The sequence below is a fragment of the Thermobia domestica genome, chromosome 4 (genome assembly GCF_964235325.1).
Source record: "Thermobia domestica chromosome 4, izTheDome1.hap1.1, whole genome shotgun sequence".
In the NCBI taxonomy this organism is placed as follows: domain Eukaryota; kingdom Metazoa; phylum Arthropoda; class Insecta; order Zygentoma; family Lepismatidae; genus Thermobia; species Thermobia domestica.
Genome location: NC_137457.1, coordinates 71,675,763 through 71,698,537, shown reverse-complemented (window position 1 = coordinate 71,698,537; position 22,775 = coordinate 71,675,763).

Genomic DNA, 22,775 nt, shown 5'->3' with positions numbered 1-22,775 from the left:
CTCTTTGAATACAAAATGAAATACCACTTCTCATCTATTCCTTTTTGTTCTGTAAGATACTATTGCCATTCCCGGTATACTTCCTCGAACTCGAAAGACGACTTTGATTCCTAACTTTTGACCCTCTATATTTGGACCAAATTAGGTGGTGATCCCTCAAGATCCCTATACACAAAGTAAATATATGATGGAGTTCTTGTAAGCCAAGCTCTTTGAATACAAAATGAAATACCACTTCTCATCTATTCCTTTTTGTTCTGTAAGATACTATTGCCATTCCCGGTATACTTCCTCGAACTCGAAAGACGACTTTGATTCCTAACTTTTGACCCTCTATGTTTGGACCAAATTAGGTGGTGATCCCTCAAGATCCCTATACACAAAGTAAATATATCATGGATTTCTTGTAAGCCAAGCTCTTTGAATACAAAATGAAATACCACTTCTCATCTATTCCTTTTTGTTCTGTAAGATAGTATTGCCATTCCCGGTATACTTTCTCGAACTCGAAAGACGACTTTGATTCCTAACTCTTGACCCTCTATATTTGGACCGAATTAGGTGGTGATCCCTCAAGATCCCTATACACAAAGTAAATATATGATGGAGTTCTTGTAAGCCAAGCTCTTTGAATACAAAATTAAATACCACTTCTCATCTATTCCTTTTTGTTCTGTAAGATACTATTGCCATTCCCGGTATACTTCCTCGAACTCGAAAGACGACTTTGATTCCTAACTTTTGACCCTCTATATTTGGACCAAATTAGGTGGTGATCCCTCAAGATCCCTATACACAAAGTAAATATATGATGGAGTTCTTGTAAGCCAAGCTCTTTGAATTCAAAATGAAATACCACTTCTCATCTATTCCTTTTTGTTCTGTAAGATACTATTGCCATTCCCGGTATACTTCCTCGAACTCGAAAGACGACTTTGATTCCTAACTTTTGACCCTCTATTTTCGGACCAAATTAGATTGTTATCCCTCAAGATCCCTATACACAAAGAAAATATATGATAGAGTTCTTTCCTCCAACTCGAACTAGGAACTTGATTCCTAACTTTTGACCCTCTATATTCGGACCAAATTAGGTGGTGATCCCTCAAGATCCCTATACAGAAAGTAAATATATGATGGAGTTCTTGTAAGCCAAGCTCTTTGAATACAAAATGAAATACCACTTCTCATCTATTCCTTTTTGTTCTGTAAGATACTATTACCATTCCCGGTATACTTCCTTGAACTCGAAAGACGACTTTGATTCCTAACTTTTGACCCTGTATATTTGGACCAAATTAGGTGGTGATCCCTCAAGATCCCTACACAAAGTAAATATATGATGGAATTCTTGTAAGTCAAGCTCTTTGAATACAAAATGAAATACCACTTCTCATCTAATCCTTTTTGTTCTTTAAGATACTATTGCCATTCCCGGTATACTTCCTCGAACTCGAAAGACGACTTTGATTCCTAACTTTTGACCCTCTATATTTGGACCGAATTAGGTGGTGATCCCTCAAGATCCCTATACATAAAGTAAATATATGATGGAGTTCTTGTAAGCCAAGCTCTTTGAATACAAAATGAAATACCACTTCTCATCTATACCTTTTTGTTCTGTAAGATACTATTGCCATTCCCGGTATACTTCCTCGAACTCGAAAGACGACTTTGATTCCTAACTTTTGACCCTCTATATTTGGACCAAATTAGGTGGTGATCCCTCAAGATCCCTATACACAAGGTAAATACATCATGGAGTTCTTGTAAGCCAAGCTCTTTGAATACAAAATGAAATACCACTTCTCATCTATTCCTTTTTGTTCTGTAAGATACTATTGCCATTCCCGGTATACTTTCTCGAACTCGAAAGACGACTTTGATTCCTAACTTTTGACCCTCTATATTTGGACCGAATTAGGTGGTGATCCCTCAAGATCCCTATACACAATGTAAATATATGATGGAGTTCTTGTTAGCCAAGCTCTTTGAATACAAAATGAAATACCACTTCTCATCTATTCCTTTTTGTTCTGTAAGATACTATTGCCATTCCCGGTATACTTCCTCGAACTCGAAAGACGACTTTGATTCCTAACTTTTGACCCTCTATATTTGGACCAAATTAGGTGGTGATCCCTCAAGATCCCTATACACAATGTAAATATATGATGGAGTTCTTGTAAGCCAAGCTCTTTGAATACAAAATGAAATAACACTTCTCATCTATTCCTTTTTGTTCTGTAAGATACTATTGCCATTCCCGGTATACTTCCTCGAACTCGAAAGACGACTTTGATTCCTAACTTTTGACCCTCTATATTTGGACCAAATTAGGTGGTGATCCCTCAAGATCCCTATACACCAAGTAAATATATGATGGAGTTCTTGTAAGCCAAGCTCTTTGAATACAAAATGAAATACCACTTCTCATCTATACCTTTTTGTTCTGTAAGATACTATTGCCATTCCCGGTATACTTCCTCGAACTCGAAAGACGACTTTGATTCCTAACTTTTGACCCTCTATATTTGGACCAAATTAGGTGGTGATCCCTCAAGATCCCTATACACAAGGTAAATATATCATGGAGTTCTTGTAAGCCAAGCTCTTTGAATACAAAATGAAATACCACTTCTCATCTATTCCTTTTTGTTCTGTAAGATACTATTGCCATTCCCGGTATATTTTCTCGAACTCGAAAGACGACTTTGATTCCTAACTTTTGACCCTCTATATTTGGACCGAATTAGGTGGTGATCCCTCAAGATCCCTATACACAAAGTAAATATATGATGGAGTTCTTGTTAGCCAAGCTCTTTGAATACAAAATGAAATACCACTTCTCATCTATTCCTTTTTGTTCTGTAAGATACTATTGCCATTCCCGGTATACTTCCTCGAACTCGAAAGACGACTTTGATTCCTAACTTTTGACCCTCTATATTTGGACCAAATTAGGTGGTGATCCCTCAAGATCCCTATACACAATGTAAATATATGATGGAGTTCTTGTAAGCCAAGCTCTTTGAATACAAAATGAAATACCACTTCTCATCTATTCCTTTTTGTTCTGTAAGATACTATTGCCATTCCCGGTATACTTCCTCGAACTCGAAAGACGACTTTGATTCCTAACTTTTGACCCTCTATTTTCGGACCAAATTAGATTGTTATCCCTCAAGATCCCTATACACAAAGAAAATATATGATGGAGTTCTTTCCTCCAACTCGAACTAGGAACTTGATTCCTAACTTTTGACCCTCTATATTCGGACCAAATTAGGTGGTGATCCCTCAAGATCCCTATACAGAAAGTAAATATATGATGGAGTTCTTGTAAGCCAAGCTCTTTGAATACAAAATGAAATACCACTTCTCATCTATTCCTTTTTGTTCTGTAAGATACTATTACCATTCCCGGTATACTTCCTTGAACTCGAAAGACGACTTTGATTCCTAACTTTTGACCCTCTATATTTGGACCAAATTAGGTGGTGATCCCTCAAGATCCCTACACAAAGTAAATATATGATGGAATTCTTGTAAGTCAAGCTCTTTGAATACAAAATGAAATACCACTTCTCATCTATTCCTTTTTGTTCTTTAAGATACTATTGCCATTCCCGGTATACTTCCTCGAACTCGAAAGACGACTTTGATTCCTAACTTTTGACCCTCTATATTTGGACCGAATTAGGTGGTGATCCCTCAAGATCCCTACACATAAAGTAAATATATGATGGAGTTCTTGTAAGCCAAGCTCTTTGAATAAAAAATGAAATACCACTTCTCATCTATTCCTTTTTGTTCTGTAAGATACTATTGCCATCCCCGGTGTACCTCCTCGAACTCGAAAGACGAACTTCATTCCTAACTTTTGACCCTCTATATTTGGACCAAATTAGGTGGTGATCCCTCAAGATCCCTATACACAAAGTAAATATATGATGGAGTTCTTGTAAGCCAAGCTCTTTGAATACAAAATGAAATACCACTTCTCATCTATTCCTTTTTGTTCTGTAAGATACTATTGCCATTCCCGGTATACCTCCTCGAACTCGAAACACAAACTTCGTTCCTAACTTTTGACCCTCTATATTTGGACCAAATTTGGTGGTGATCCCTGAAGATCCCTATACACAAAGTAAATATATGATGCAGTTCTTGTAAGCCAAGCTTTTTGATTACAAAATGAAATACCACTTCTCATCTTTTAATTTTTGTTCTGTAAGATACTATTGCCATTCCCGGTATACTTCCTCGAACTCGAAAGACGACTTTGATTCCTAACTTTTGACCCTCTATATTTGGACTAAATTAGGTTTTGATCCCTCAAGTTCCCTATACACCAAGTAAATATATGATGGAATTCTTGTAAGCCAAGCTCTTTGAATACAAAATGAAATACTACTTCTCATCTATACCTTTTTGTTCTGTAAGATACTATTGCCATTCCCGGTGTACCTCCTCGAACTCGAAAGACGAACTTCATTCCTAACTTTTGACCCTCTATATTTGGACCAAATTAGGTGGTGATCCCTCAAGATCCCTATACACCAAGTAAATATATGATGGAGTTCTTGTAAGCCAAGCTCTTTGAATACAAAATGAAATACCACTTCTCATCTATTCCTTTTTGTTCTGTAAGATACTATTGCCATTCCCGGTATACCTCCTCGAACTCGAAACACAAACTTCATTCCTAACTTTTGACCCTCTATATTTGGACCAAATTAGGTGGTGATCCCTGAAGATCCCTATACACAAAGTAAATATATGATGGAGTTCTTGTAAGCCAAGCTTTTTGAATACAAAATGAAATACCACTTCTCATCTATTAATTTTTGTTCTGTAAGATACTATTGCCATTCCCGGTATACTTCCTCGAACTCGAAAGACGACTTTGATTCCTAACTTTTGACCCTCTATATTCGGACCAAATTAGATTGTTATCCCTCAAGATCCCTATACACAAAATAAATATATGATGGAGTTCTTTCCTCCAACTCGAACTAGGAACTTGATTCCTAACTTTTGACCCTCTATATTCGGACCAAATTAGGTGGTGATCCCTCAAGATCCCTATACAGAAAGTAAATATATGATGGAGCTCTTGTAAGCCAAGCTCTTTGAATACAAAATGAAATACCACTTCTCATCTATTCCTTTTTGTTCTGTAAGATACTATTACCATTCCCGGTATACTTCCTTGAACTCGAAAGACGACTTTGATTCCTAACTTTTGACCCTCTTTATTTGGACCAAATTAGGTGGTGATCCCTCAAGATCCCTATACACAAAGTAAATATATGATGGAGTTCTTGTAAGCCAAGCTGTTTGAATACAAAATGAAATACCACTTCTCATCTATTCCTTTTTGTTCTGTAAGATACTATTGCCATCCCCGGTATACCTCCTCGAACTCGAAAGACGAACTTCATTCCTAACTTTTGACCCTCTATATTTGGACCAAATTAGGTGGTGATCCCTCAAGATTCTTATACACAAAGTAAATATATGATGGAGTTCTTGTAAGCCAAGCTCTTTGAATACAAAATGATATACCACTTCTCATCTATTCCTTTTTGTTCTGTAAGATACTATTGCCATTCCCGGTATACTTCCTCGAACTCGAAAGACGACTTTGATTCCTAACTTTTGACCCTCTATATTTGGACCAAATTAGGTGGTGATCCCTCAAGATCCCTATATACAAAGTAAATATATGATGGAGTTCTTGTAAGCCAAGCTCTTTGAATACAAAATGAAATACCACTTCTCATCTATAACTTTTTGTTCTGTAAGATACTATTGCCATTCCCGGTATACCTCCTCGAACTCGAAACACAAACTTCATTGCTAACTTTTGACCCTCTATATTTGGACCAAATTAGGTGGTGATCCCTGAAGATCCCTATACACAAAGTAAATATATGATGGAGTTTTTGTAAGCCAAGCTCTTTGAATACAAAATGAAATACCACTTCTCATCTATTAATTTTTGTTCTGTAAGATACTATTGCCATTCCCGGTATACTTCCTCGAACTCGAAAGACGACTTTGATTCCTAACTTTTGACCCTCTATATTTGGACCAAATTAGGTGGTGATCCCTCAAGATCCCTATACACAAAGTAAATATATGATGGAGTTCTTGTAAGCCAAGCTCTTTGAATACAAAATGAAATACCACTTCTCATCTATTCCTTTTTGTTCTGTAAGATACTATTGCCATTCCCGGTATACTTCCTCGAACTCGAAAGACGACTTTGATTCCTAACTTTTGACCCTCTATATTTGGACCAAATTAGGTGTTGATCCCTCAAGATCCCTATACACAAAGTAAATATATGATGGAGTTCTTGTAAGCCAAGCTCTTTGAATACAAAATGAAATACCACTTCTCATCTATTCCTTTTTGTTCTGTAAGATACTATTGCCATTCCCGGTATACTTCCTCGAACTCGAAAGACGACTTTGATTCCTAACTTTTGACCCTCTATATTTGGACCAAATTAGGTGGTGATCCCTCAAGATCCCTATACACAAAGTAAATATATGATGGAGTTCTTGTAAGCCAAGCTCTTTGAATACAAAATGAAATACCACTTCTCATCTATTCCTTTTTGTTCTGTAAGATACTATTGCCATTCCCGGTATACTTCCTCGAACTCGAAAGACGACTTTGATTCCTAACTTTTGACCCTCTATATTTGGACCAAATTAGGTGGTGATCCCTCAAGATCCCTATACACAAAGTAAATATATGATGGAGTTCTTGTAAGCCAAGCTCTTTGAATACAAAATGAAATACCACTTCTCATCTATTCCTTTTTGTTCTGTAAGATACTATTGACATTCCCGGTATACTTCCTCGAACTCGAAAGACGACTTTGATTCCTAACTTTTGACCCTCTATGTTTGGACCAAATTAGGTGGTGATCCCTCAAGATCCCTATACACAAAGTAAATATATCATGGATTTCTTGTAAGCCAAGCTCTTTGAATACAAAATGAAATACCACTTCTCATCTATTCCTTTTTGTTCTGTAAGATACTATTGCCATTCCCGGTATACTTTCTCGAACTCGAAAGACGACTTTGATTCCTAACTCTTGACCCTCTATATTTGGACCGAATTAGGTGGTGATCCCTCAAGATCCCTATACACAAAGTAAATATATGATGGAGTTCTTGTAAGCCAAGCTCTTTGAATACAAAATGAAATACCACTTCTCATCTATTCCTTTTTGTTCTGTAATATACTATTGCCATTCCCGGTATACTTCCTCGAACTCGAAAGACGACTTTGATTCCTAACTTTTGACCCTCTATATTTGGACCAAATTAGGTGGTGATCCCTCAAGATCCCTATTCACAAAGTAAATATATGATGGAGTTCTTGTAAGCCAAGCTCTTTGAATACAAAATGAAATACCACTTCTCATCTATTCCTTTTTGTTCTGTAAGATACTATTGCCATTCCCGGTATACTTCCTCGAACTCGAAAGACGACTTTGATTCCTAACTTTTGACCCTCTATTTTCGGACGAAATTAGATTGTTATCCCTCAAGATCCCTATACACAAAGAAAATATATGATGGAGTTCTTTCCTCCAACTCGAACTAGGAACTTGATTCCTAACTTTTGACCCTCTATATTCGGACCAAATTAGGTGGTGATCCCTCAAGATCCCTATACAGAAAGTGAATATATGATGGAGTTCTTGTAAGCCAAGCTCTTTGAATACAAAATGAAATACCACTTCTCATCTATTCCTTTTTGTTCTGTAAGATACTATTACCATTCCCGGTATACTTCCTTGAACTCGAAAGACGACTTTGATTCCTAACTTTTGACCCTCTATATTTGGACCAAATTAGGTGGTGATCCCTCAAGATCCCTACACAAAGTAAATATATGATGGAATTCTTGTAAGTCAAGCTCTTTGAATACAAAATGAAATACCACTTCTCATCTATTCCTTTTTGTTCTGTAAGATACTATTGCCATTCCCGGTATACTTCCTCGAACTCGAAAGACGACTTTGATTCCTAACTTTTGACCTTCTATATTTGGACCAAATTAGGTGGTGATCCCTCAAGATCCCTATACACCAAGTAAATATATGATGGAGTTCTTGTAAGCCAAGCTCTTTGAATACAAAATGAAATACCACTTCTCATCTATACCTTTTTGTTCTGTAAGATACTATTGCCATTCCCGGTATACTTCCTCGAACTCGAAAGACGACTTTGATTCCTAACTTTTGACCCTCTATATTTGGACCAAATTAGGTGGTGATCCCTCAAGATCCCTATACACAAAGTAAATATATCATGGAGTTCTTGTAAGCCAAGGTCTTTGAATACAAAATGAAATACCACTTCTCATCTATTCCTTTTTGTTCTGTAAGATACTATTGCCATTCCCGGTATACTTTCTCGAACTCGAAAGACGACTTTGATTCCTAACTTTTGACCCTCTATATTTGGACCGAATTAGGTGGTGATCCCTCAAGATCCCTATACACAAAGTAAATATATGATGGAGTTCTTGTAAGCCAAGCTCTTTGAATACAAAATGAAATACCACTTCTCATCTATTCCTTTTTCTTCTGTAAGATACTATTGCCATTCCCGGTATACTTCCTCGAACTCGAAAGACGACTTTGATTCCTAACTTTTGACCCTCTATATTTGGACCAAATTAGGTGGTGATCCCTCAAGATCCCTATACACAATGTAAATATATGATGGAGTTCTTGTAAGCCAAGCTCTTTGAATACAAAATGTAATACCACTTCTCATCTATTCCTTTTTGTTCTGTAAGATACTATTGCCATTCCCGGTATACTTCCTCGAACTCGAAAGACGACTTTGATTCCTAACTTTTGACCCTCTATTTTCGGACCAAATTAGATTGTTATCCCTCAAGATCCCTATACACAAAGAAAATATATGATGGAGTTCTTTCCTCCAACTCGAACTAGGAACTTGATTCCTAACTTTTGACCCTCTATATTCGGACCAAATTAGGTGGTGATCCCTCAAGATCCCTAAACAGAAAGTAAATATATGATGGAGTTCTTGTAAGCCAAGCTCTTTGAATACAAAATGAAATACCACTTCTCATCTATTCCTTTTTGTTCTGTAAGATACTATTACCATTCCCGGTATACTTCCTTGAACTCGAAAGACGACTTTGATTCCTAACTTTTGACCCTCTATATTTGGACCAAATTAGGTGGTGATCCCTCAAGATCCCTACACAAAGTAAATATATGATGGAATTCTTGTAAGTCAAGCTCTTTGAATACAAAATGAAATACCACTTCTCATCTATTCCTTTTTGTTCTTTAAGATACTATTGCCATTCCCGGTATACTTCCTCGAACTCGAAAGACGACTTTGATTCCTAACTTTTGACCCTCTATATTTGGACCGAATTAGGTGGTGATCCCTCAAGATCCCTATACATAAAGTAAATATATGATGGAGTTCTTGTAAGCCAAGCTCTTTGAATAAAAAATGAAATACCACTTCTCATCTATTCCTTTTCGTTCTGTAAGATACTATTGCCATCCCCGGTGTACCTCCTCGAACTCGAAAGACGAATTTCATTCCTAACTTTTGACCCTCTATATTTGGACCAAATTAGGTGGTGATCCCTCAAGATCCCTATACACAAAGTAAATATATGATGGAGTTCTTGTAAGCCAAGCTCTTTGAATACAAAATGAAATACCACTTCTCATCTATTCCTTTTTGTTCTGTAAGATACTATTGCCATTCCCGGTATACCTCCTCGAACTCGAAACACAAACTTCATTCCTAACTTTTGACCCTCTATATTTGGACCAAATTTGGTGGTGATCCCTGAAGATCCCTATACACAAAGTAAATATATGATGGAGTTCTTGTAAGCCAAGCTTTTTGAATACAAAATGAAATACCACTTCTCATCTATTAATTTTTGTTCTGTAAGATACTATTGCCATTCCCGGTATACTTCCTTTAACTCGAAAGACGACTTTGATTCCTAACTTTTGACCCTCTATATTTGGACCAAATTAGGTTTTGATCCCTCAAGTTCCCTATACACCAAGTAAATATATGATGGAATTCTTGTAAGCCAAGCTCTTTGAATACAAAATGAAATACTACTTCTCATCTATACCTTTTTGTTCTGTAAGATACTATTGCCATTCCCGGTGTACCTCCTCGAACTCGAAAGACGAACTTCATTCCTAACTTTTGACCCTCTATATTTGGACCAAATTAGGTGGTGATCCCTCAAGATCCCTATACACAAAGTAAATATATGATGGAGTTCTTGTAAGCCAAGCTCTTTGAATACAAAATGAAATACCACTTCTCATCTATTCCTTTTTGTTCTGTAAGATACTATTGCCATTCCCGGTATACCTCCTCGAACTCGAAACACAAACTTCATTCCTAACTTTTGACCCTCTATATTTTGACCAAATTAGGTGGTGATCCCTGAAGATCCCTATACACAAAGTAAATATATGATGGAGTTCTTGTAAGCCAAGCTTTTTGAATACAAAATGAAATACCACTTCTCATCTATTAATTTTTGTTCTGTAAGATACTATTGCCATTCCCGGTATACTTCCTCGAACTCGAAAGTTGACTTTGATTCCTAACTTTTGACCCTCTATATTCGGACCAAATTAGATTGTTATCCCTCAAGATCCCTATACACAAAATAAATATATGATGGAGTTCTTTCCTCCAACTCGAACTAGGAACTTGATTCCTAACTTTTGACCCTCTATATTCGGACCAAATTAGGTGGTGATCCCTCAAGATCCCTATACAGAAAGTAAATATATGATGGAGTTCTTGTAAGCCAAGCTCTTTGAATACAAAATGAAATACCACTTCTCATCTATTCCTTTTTGTTCTGTAAGATACTATTACCATTCCCGGTATACTTCCTTGAACTCGAAAGACGACTTTGATTCCTAACTTTTGACCCTCTTTATTTGGACCAAATTAGGTGGTGATCCCTCAAGATCCCTATACACAAAGTAAATATATGATGGAGTTCTTGTAAGCCAAGCTGTTTGAATACAAAATGAAATACCACTTCTCATCTATTCCTTTTTGTTCTGTAAGATACTATTGCCATCCCCGGTATACCTCCTCGAACTCGAAAGACGAACTTCATTCCTAACTTTTGACCCTCTATATTTGGACCAAATTAGGTGGTGATCCCTCAAGATCCTTATACACAAAGTGAATATATGATGGAGTTCCTTAAGCCAAGCTCTTTGAATACAAAATGATATACCACTTCTCATCTATTCCTTTTTGTTCTGTAAGATACTATTGCCATTCCCGGTATACTTCCTCGAACTCGAAAGACGACTTTGATTCCTAACTTTTGACCCTCTATATTTGGACCAAATTAGGTGGTGATCCCTCAAGATCCCTATATACAAAGTAAATATATGATGGAGTTCTTGTAAGCCAAGCTCTTTGAATACAAAATGAAATACCACTTCTCATCTATAACTTTTTGTTCTGTAAGATACTATTGCCATTCCCGGTATACCTCCTCGAACTCGAAACACAAACTTCATTGCTAACTTTTGACCCTCTATATTTGGACCAAATTAGGTGGTGATCCCTGAAGATCCCTATACACAAAGTAAATATATGATGGAGTTTTTGTAAGCCAAGCTCTTTGAATACAAAATGAAATACCACTTCTCATCTATTAATTTTTGTTCTGTAAGATACTATTGCCATTCCCGGTATACTTCCTCGAACTCGAAAGACGACTTTGATTCCTAACTTTTGACCCTCTATATTTGGACCAAATTAGGTGGTGATCCCTCAAGATCCCTATACACAAAGTAAATATATGATGGAGTTCTTGTAAGCCAAGCTCTTTGAATACAAAATGAAATACCACTTCTCATCTATTCCTTTTTGTTCTGTAAGATACTATTGCCATTCCCGGTATACTTCCTCGAACTCGAAAGACGACTTTGATTCCTAACTTTTGACCCTCTATATTTGGACCAAATTAGGTGTTGATCCCTCAAGATCCCTATACACAAAGTAAATATATGATGGAGTTCTTGTAAGCCAAGCTCTTTGAATACAAAATGAAATACCACTTCTCATATATTCCTTTTTGTTCTGTAAGATACTATTGCCATTCCCGGTATACTTCCTCGAACTCGAAAGACGACTTTGATTCCTAACTTTTGACCCTCTATATTTGGACCAAATTAGGTGGTGATCCCTCAAGATCCCTATACACAAAGTAAATATATGATGGAGTTCTTGTAAGCCAAGCTCTTTGAATACAAAATGAAATACCACCTCTCATCTATTCCTTTTTGTTCTGTAAGATACTATTGCCATTCCCGGTATACTTCCTCGAACTCGAAAGACGACTTTGATTCCTAACTTTTGACCCTCTATATTTGGACCAAATTAGGTGGTGATCCCTCAAGATCCCTATACACAAAGTAAATATATGATGGAGTTCTTGTAAGCCAAGCTCTTTGAATACAAAATGAAATACCACTTCTCATCTATTCCTTTTTGTTCTGTAAGATACTATTGCCATTCCCGGTATACTTCCTCGAACTCGAAAGACGACTTTGATTCCTAACTTTTGACCCTCTATTTTCGGACCAAATTAGATTGTTATCCCTCAAGCTCCCTATACACAAAGAAAATATATGATGGAGTTCTTTCCTCCAACTTGAACTAGGAACTTGATTCCTAACTTTTGACCCTCTATATTCGGACCAAATTAGGTGGTGATCCCTCAAGATCCCTATACAGAAAGTAAATATATGATGGAGTTCTTGTAAGACAAGCTCTTTGAATACAAAATGAAATACCACTTCTCATCTATTCCTTTTTGTTCTGTAAGATACTATTACCATTCCCGGTATACTTCCTTGAACTCGAAAGACGACTTTGATTCCTAACTTTTGACCCTCTATATTTGGACCAAATTAGGTGGTGATCCCTCAAGATCCCTACACAAAGTAAATATATGATGGAATTCTTGTAAGTCAAGCTCTTTGAATACAAAATGAAATACCACTTCTCATCTATTCCTTTTTGTTCTGTAAGATACTATTGCCATTCCCGGTATACTTCCTCGAACTCGAAAGACGACTTTGATTCCTAACTTTTGACCCTCTATATTTGGACCGAATTAGGTGGTGATCCCTCAAGATCCCTATACATAAAGTAAATATATGATGGAGTTCTTGTAAGCCAAGCTCTTTGAATACAAAATGAAATACCACTTCTCATCTATTCCTTTTTGTTCTGTAAGATACTATTGCCATCCCCGGTGTACCTCCTCGAACTCGAAAGACGAACTTCATTCCTAACTTTTGACCCCCTATATTTGGACCAAATTAGGTGGTGATCCCTCAAGATCCCTATACACAAAGTAAATATATGATGGAGTTCTTGTAAGCCAAGCTCTTTGAATACAAAATGAAATACCACTTCTCATCTATTCCTTTTTGTTCTGTAAGATACTATTGCCATTCCCGGTATACCTCCTCGAACTCGAAACACAAACTTCATTCCTAACTTTTGACCCTCTATATTTGGACCAAATTAGGTGGTGATCCCTGAAGATCCCTATACACAAAGTAAATATATGATGGAGTTCTTGTAAGCCAAGCTTTTTGAATACAAAATGAAATACCACTTCTCATCTATTAATTTTTGTTCTGTAAGATACTATTGCCATTCCCGGTATACTTCCTCGAACTCGAAAGACGACTTTGATTCCTAACTTTTGACCCTCTATATTTGGACCAAATTAGGTGTTGATCCCTCAAGATCCCTATACACAAAGTAAATATATGATGGAGTTCTTGTAAGCCAAGCTCTTTGAATACAAAATGAAATACCACTTCTCATCTATTCCTTTTTGTTCTGTAAGATACTATTACCATTCCCGGTATACTTCCTTGAACTCGAAAGACGACTTTGATTCCTAACTTTTGACCCTCTTTATTTGGACCAAATTAGGTGGTGATCCCTTAAGATCCCTATACACAAAGTAAATATATGATGGAGTTCTTGTAAGCCAAGCTGTTTGAATACAAAATGAAATACCACTTCTCATCTATTCCTTTTTGTTCTGTAAGATACTATTGCCATCCCCGGTATACCTCCTCGAACTCGAAAGACGAACTTCATTCCTAACTTTTGACCCTCTATATTTGGACCAAATTAGGTGGTGATCCCTCAAGATCCTTATACACAAAGTGAATATATGATGGAGTTCCTTAAGCCAAGCTCTTTGAATACAAAATGATATACCACTTCTCATCTATTCCTTTTTGTTCTGTAAGATACTATTGCCATTCCCGGTATACTTCTTCGAACTCGAAAGACGACTTTGATTCCTAACTTTTGACCCTCTATATTTGGACCAAATTAGGTGGTGATCCCTCAAGATTCCTATATACAAAGTAAATATATGATGGAGTTCTTGTAAGCCAAGCTCTTTGAATACAAAATGAAATACCACTTCTCATCTATAACTTTTTGTTCTGTAAGATACTATTGCCATTCCCGGTATACCTCCTCGAACTCGAAACACAAACTTCATTGCTAACTTTTGACCCTCTATATTTGGACCAAATTAGGTGGTGATCCCTGAAGATCCCTATACACAAAGTAAATATATGATGGAGTTTTTGTAAGCCAAGCTCTTTGAATACAAAATGAAATACCACTTCTCATCTATTAATTTTTGTTCTGTAAGATACTATTGCCATTCCCGGTATACTTCCTCGAACTCGAAAGACGACTTTGATTCCTAACTTTTGACCCTCTATATTTGGACCAAATTAGGTGGTGATCCCTCAAGATCCCTATACACAAAGTAAATATATGATGGAGTTCTTGTAAGCCAAGCTCTTTGAATACAAAATGAAATACCACTTCTCATCTATTCCTTTTTGTTCTGTAAGATACTATTGCCATTCCCGGTATACTTCCTCGAACTCGAAAGACGACTTTGATTCCTAACTTTTGACCCTCTATATTTGGACCAAATTAGGTGTTGATCCCTCAAGATCCCTATACACAAAGTAAATATATGATGGAGTTCTTGTAAGCCAAGCTCTTTGAATACAAAATGAAATACCACTTCTCATCTATTCCTTTTTGTTCTGTAAGATACTATTGCCATTCCCGGTATACTTCCTCGAACTCGAAAGACGACTTTGATTCCTAACTTTTGACCCTCTATATTTGGACCAAATTAGGTGGTGATCCCTCAAGATCCCTATACACAAAGTAAATATATGATGGAGTTCTTGTAAGCCAAGCTCTTTGAATACAAAATGAAATACCACTTCTCATCTATTCCTTTTTGTTCTGTAAGATACTATTGCCATTCCCGGTATACTTCCTCGAACTCGAAAGACGACTTTGATTCCTAACTTTTGACCCTCTATATTTGGACCAAATTAGGTGGTGATCCCTCAAGATCCCTATACACAAAGTAAATATATGATGGAGTTCTTGTAAGCCAAGCTCTTTGAATACAAAATGAAATACCACTTCTCATCTATTCCTTTTTGTTCTGTAAGATACTATTGCCATTCCCGGTATACTTCCTCGAACTCGAAAGACGACTTTGATTCCTAACTTTTGACCCTCTATTTTCGGACCAAATTAGATTGTTATCCCTCAAGCTCCCTATACACAAAGAAAATATATGATGGAGTTCTTTCCTCCAACTTGAACTAGGAACTTGATTCCTAACTTTTGACCCTCTATATTCGGACCAAATTAGGTGGTGATCCCTCAAGATCCCTATACAGAAAGTAAATATATGATGGAGTTCTTGTAAGACAAGCTCTTTGAATACAAAATGAAATACCACTTCTCATCTATTCCTTTTTGTTCTGTAAGATACTATTACCATTCCCGGTATACTTCCTTGAACTCGAAAGACGACTTTGATTCCTAACTTTTGACCCTCTATATTTGGACCAAATTAGGTGGTGATCCCTCAAGATCCCTACACAAAGTAAATATATGATGGAATTCTTGTAAGTCAAGCTCTTTGAATACAAAATGAAATACCACTTCTCATCTATTCCTTTTTGTTCTGTGAGATACTATTGCCATTCCCGGTATACTTCCTCGAACTCGAAAGACGACTTTGATTCCTAACTTTTGACCCTCTATATTTGGACCGAATTAGGTGGTGATCCCTCAAGATCCCTATACATAAAGTAAATATATGATGGAGTTCTTGTAAGCCAAGCTCTTTGAATACAAAATGAAATACCACTTCTCATCTATTCCTTTTTGTTCTGTAAGATACTATTGCCATCCCCGGTGTACCTCCTCGAACTCGAAAGACGAACTTCATTCCTAACTTTTGACCCCCTATATTTGGACCAAATTAGGTGGTGATCCCTCAAGATCCCTATACACAAAGTAAATATATGATGGAGTTCTTGTAAGCCAAGCTCTTTGAATACAAAATGAAATACCACTTCTCATCTATTCCTTTTTGTTCTGTAAGATACTATTGCCATTCCCGGTATACCTCCTCGAACTCGAAACACAAACTTCATTCCTAACTTTTGACCCTCTATATTTGGACCAAATTAGGTGGTGATCCCTGAAGATCCCTATACACAAAGTAAATATATGATGGAGTTCTTGTAAGCCAAGCTTTTTGAATACAAAATGAAATACCACTTCTCATCTATTAATTTTTGTTCTGTAAGATACTATTGCCATTCCCGGTATACTTCCTCGAACTCGAAAGACGACTTTGATTCCTAACTTTTGACCCTCTATATTTGGACCAAATTAGGTGTTGATCCCTCAAGATCCCTATACACAAAGTAAATATATGATGGAGTTCTTGTAAGCCAAGCTCTTTGAATACAAAATGAAATACCACTTCTCATCTATTCCTTTTTGTTCTGTAAGATACTATTACCATTCCCGGTATACTTCCTTGAACTCGAAAGACGACTTTGATTCCTAACTTTTGACCCTCTTTATTTGGACCAAATTAGGTGGTGATCCCTTAAGATCCCTATACACAAAGTAAATATATGATGGAGTTCTTGTAAGCCAAGCTGTTTGAATACAAAATGAAATACCACTTCTCATCTATTCCTTTTTGTTCTGTAAGATACTATTGCCATCCCCGGTATACCTCCTCGAACTCGAAAGACGAACTTCATTCCTAACTTTTGACCCTCTATATTTGGACCAAATTAGGTGGTGATCCCTCAAGATCCTTATACACAAAGTGAATATATGATGGAGTTCCTTAAGCCAAGCTCTTTGAATACAAAATGATATACCACTTCTCATCTATTCCTTTTTGTTCTGTAAGATACTATTGCCATTCCCGGTATACTTCCTCGAACTCGAAAGACGACTTTGATTCCTAACTTTTGACCCTCTATATTTGGACCAAATTAGGTGGTGATCCCTCAAGATTCCTATATACAAAGTAAATATATGATGGAGTTCTTGTAAGCCAAGCTCTTTGAATACAAAATGAAATACCACTTCTCATCTATAACTTTTTGTTCTGTAAGATACTATTGCCATTCCCGGTATACCTCCTCGAACTCGAAACACAAACTTCATTGCTAACTTTTGACCCTCTATATTTGGACCAAATTAGGTGGTGATCCCTGAAGATCCCTATACACAAAGTAAATATATGATGGAGTTTTTGTAAGCCAAGCTCTTTGAATACAAAATGAAATACCACTTCTCATGTATTAATTTTTGTTCTGTAAGATACTATTGCCATTCCCGGTATACTTCCTCGAACTCGAAAGACGACTTTGATTCCTAACTTTTGACCCTCTATATTTGGACCAAATTAGGTGGTGATCCCTCAAGATCCCTATACACAAAGTAAATATATGATGGAGTTCTTGTAAGCCAAGCTCTTTGAATACAAAATGAAATACCACTTCTCATCTATTCCTTTTTGTTCTGTAAGATACTATTGCCATTCCCGGTATACTTCCTCGAACTCGAAAGACGACTTTGATTCCTAACTTTTGACCCTCTATATTTGGACCAAATTAGGTGTTGATCCCTCAAGATCCCTATACACAAAGTAAATATATGATGGAGTTCTTGTAAGCCAAGCTCTTTGAATACAAAATGAAATACCACTTCTCATCTATTCCTTTTTGTTCTGTAAGATACTATTGCCATTCCCGGTATACTTCCTCGAACTCGAAAGACGACTTTGATTCCTAACTTTTGACCCTCTATATTTGGACCAAATTAGGTGGTGATCCCTCAAGATCCCTATACACAAAGTAAATATATGATGGAGTTCTTGTAAGCCAAGCTCTTTGAATACAAAATGAAATACCACTTCTCATCTATTCCTTTTTGTTCTGTAAGATACTATTGCCATTCCCGGTATACTTCCTCGAACTCGAAAGACGACTTTGATTCCTAACTTTTGACCCTCTATATTTGGACCAAATTAGGTGGTGATCCCTCAAGATCCCTATACACAAAGTAAATATATGATGGAGTTCTTGTAAGCCAAGCTCTTTGAATACAAAATGAAATACCACTTCTCATCTATTCCTTTTTGTTCTGTAAGATACTATTGACATTCCCGGTATACTTCCACGAACTCGAAAGACGACTTTGATTCCTAACTTTTGACCCTCTATGTTTGGACCAAATTAGGTGGTGATCCCTTAAGATCCCTATACACAAAGTAAATATATCATGGATTTCTTGTAAGCCAAGCTCTTTGAATACAAAATGAAATACCACTTCTCATCTATTCCTTTTTGTTCTGTAAGATACTATTGCCATTCCCGGTATACTTTCTCGAACTCGAAAGACGACTTTGATTCCTAACTCTTGACCCTCTATATTTGGATCGAATTAGGTGGTGATCCCTCATGATCCCTATACACAAAGTAAATATATGATGGAGTTCTTGTAAGCCAAGCTCTTTGAATACAAAATGAAATACCACTTCTCATCTATTCCTATTTGTTCTGTAATATACTATTGCCATTCCCGGTATACTTCCTCGAACTCGAAAGACGACTTTCATTCCTAACTTTTGACCCTCTATATTTGGACCAAATTAGGTGGTGATCCTTCAAGATCCCTATACACAAAGTAAATATATGATGGAGTTCTTGTAAGCCAAGCTCTTTGAATACAAAATGAAATACCACTTCTCATCTATTCCTTTTTGTTCTGTAAGATACTATTGCCATTCCCGGTATACTTCCTCGAACTCGAAAGACGACTTTGATTCCTAACTTTTGACCCTCTATTTTCGGACCAAATTAGATTGTTATCCCTCAAGATCCCTATACACAAAGAAAATATATGATGGAGTTCTTTCCTCCAACTCGAACTAGGAACTTGATTCCTAACTTTTGACCCTCTATATTCGGACCAAATTAGGTGGTGATCCCTCAAGATCCCTATACAGAAAGTGAATATATGATGGAATTCTTGTAAGTCAAGCTCTTTGAATACAAAATGAAATACCACTTCTCATCTATTCCTTTTTGTTCTGTAAGATACTATTACCATTCCCGGTATACTTCCTTGAACTCGAAAGACGACTTTGATTCCTAACTTTTGACCTTCTATATTTGGACCAAATTAGGTGGTGATCCCTCAAGATCCCTATACACCAAGTAAATATATGATGGAGTTCTTGTAAGCCAAGCTCTTTGAATACAAAATGAAATACCACTTCTCATCTATACCTTTTTGTTCTGTAAGATACTATTGCCATTCCCGGTATACTTCCTCGAACTCGAAAGACGACTTTGATTCCTAACTTTTGACCCTCTATATTTGGACCAAATTAGGTGGTGATCCCTCAAGATCCCTATACACAAAGTAAATATATCATGGAGTTCTTGTAAGCCAAGGTCTTTGAATACAAAATGAAATACCACTTCTCATCTATTCCTTTTTGTTCTGTAAGATACTATTGCCATTCCCGGTATACTTTCTCGAACTCGAAAGACGACTTTGATTCCTAACTTTTGACCCTCTATATTTGGACCGAATTAGGTGGTGATCCCTCAAGATCCCTATACACAAAGTAAATATATGATGGAGTTCTTGTAAGCCAAGCTCTTTGAATACAAAATGAAATACCACTTCTCATCTATTCCTTTTTGTTCTGTAAGATACTATTGCCATTCCCGGTATACTTCCTCGAACTCGAAAGACGACTTTGATTCCTAACTTTTGACCCTCTATATTTGGGCCAAATTAGGTGGTGATCCCTCAAGATCCCTATACACAATGTAAATATATGATGGAGTTCTTGTAAGCCAAGCTCTTTGAATACAAAATGTAATACCACTTCTCATCTATTCCTTTTTGTTCTGTAAGATACTATTGCCATTCCCGGTATACTTCCTCGAACTCGAAAGACGACTTTGATTCCTAACTTTTGACCCTCTATTTTCGGACCAAATTAGATTGTTATCCCTCAAGATCCCTATACACAAAGAAAATATATGATGGAGTTCTTTCCTCCAACTCGAACTAGGAACTTGATTCCTAACTTTTGACCCTCTATATTCGGACCAAATTAGGTGGTGATCCCTCAAGATCCCTAAACAGAAAGTAAATATATGATGGAGTTCTTGTAAGCCAAGCTCTTTGAATACAAAATGAAATACCACTTCTCATCTATTCCTTTTTGTTCTGTAAGATACTATTACCATTCCCGGTATACTTCCTTGAACTCGAAAGACGACTTTGATTCCTAACTTTTGACCCTCTATATTTGGACCAAATTAGGTGGTGATCCCTCAAGATCCCTACACAAAGTAAATATATGATGGAATTCTTGTAAGTCAAGCTCTTTGAATACAAAATGAAATACCACTTCTCATCTATTCCTTTTTGTTCTTTAAGATACTATTGCCATTCCCGGTATACTTCCTCGAACTCGAAAGACGACTTTGATTCCTAACTTTCGACCCTCTATATTTGGACCGAATTAGGTGGTGATCCCTCAAGATCCCTATACATAAAGTAAATATATGATGGAGTTCTTGTAAGCCAAGCTCTTTGAATAAAAAATGAAATACCACTTCTCATCTATTCCTTTTCGTTCTGTAAGATACTATTGCCATCCCCGGTGTACCTCCTCGAACTCGAAAGACGAATTTCATTCCTAACTTTTGACCCTCTATATTTGGACCAAATTAGGTGGTGATCCCTCAAGATCCCTATACACAAAGTAAATATATGATGGAGTTCTTGTAAGCCAAGCTCTTTGAATACAAAATGAAATACCACTTCTCATCTATTCCTTTTTGTTCTGTAAGATACTATTGCCATTCCCGGTATACCTCCTCGAACTCGAAACACAAACTTCATTCCTAACTTTTGACCCTCTATATTTGGACCAAATTTGGTGGTGATCCCTGAAGATCCCTATACACAAAGTAAATATATGATGGAGTTCTTGTAAGCCAAGCTTTTTGAATACAAAATGAAATACCACTTCTCATCTATTAATTTTTGTTCTGTAAGATACTATTGCCATTCCCGGTATACTTCCTTTAACTCGAAAGACGACTTTGATTCCTAACTTTTGACCCTCTATATTTGGACCAAATTAGGTTTTGATCCCTCAAGTTCCCTATACACCAAGTAAATATATGATGGAATTCTTGTAAGCCAAGCTCTTTGAATACAAAATGAAATACTACTTCTCATCTCTACCTTTTTGTTCTGTAAGATACTATTGCCATTCCCGGTGTACCTCCTCGAACTCGAAAGACGAACTTCATTCCTAACTTTTGACCCTCTATATTTGGACCAAATTAGGTGGTGATCCCTCAAGATCCCTATACACAAAGTAAATATATGATGGAGTTCTTGTAAGCCAAGCTCTTTGAATACAAAATGAAATACCACTTCTCATCTATTCCTTTTTGTTCTGTAAGATACTATTGCCATTCCCGGTATACCTCCTCGAACTCGAAACACAAACTTCATTCCTAACTTTTGACCCTCTATATTTGGACCGAATTAGGTGGTGATCCCTCAAGATCCCTATACATAAAGTAAATATATGATGGAGTTCTTGTAAGCCAAGCTCTTTGAATACAAAATGAAATACCACTTCTCATCTATTCCTTTTTGTTCTGTAAGATACTATTGCCATCCCCGGTGTACCTCCTCGAACTCGAAAGACGAACTTCATTCCTAACTTTTGACCCCCTATATTTGGACCAAATTAGGTGGTGATCCCTCAAGATCCCTATACACAAAGTAAATATATGATGGAGTTCTTGTAAGCCAAGCTCTTTGAATACAAAATGAAATACCACTTCTCATCTATTCCTTTTTGTTCTGTAAGATACTATTGCCATTCCCGGTATACCTCCTCGAACTCGAAACACAAACTTCATTCCTAACTTTTGACCCTCTATATTTGGACCAAATTAGGTGGTGATCCCTGAAGATCCCTATACACAAAGTAAATATATGATGGAGTTCTTGTAAGCCAAGCTTTTTGAATACAAAATGAAATACCACTTCTCATCTATTAATTTTTGTTCTGTAAGATACTATTGCCATTCCCGGTATACTTCCTCGAACTCGAAAGACGACTTTGATTCCTAACTTTTGACCCTCTATATTTGGACCAAATTAGGTGTTGATCCCTCAAGATCCCTATACACAAAGTAAATATATGATGGAGTTCTT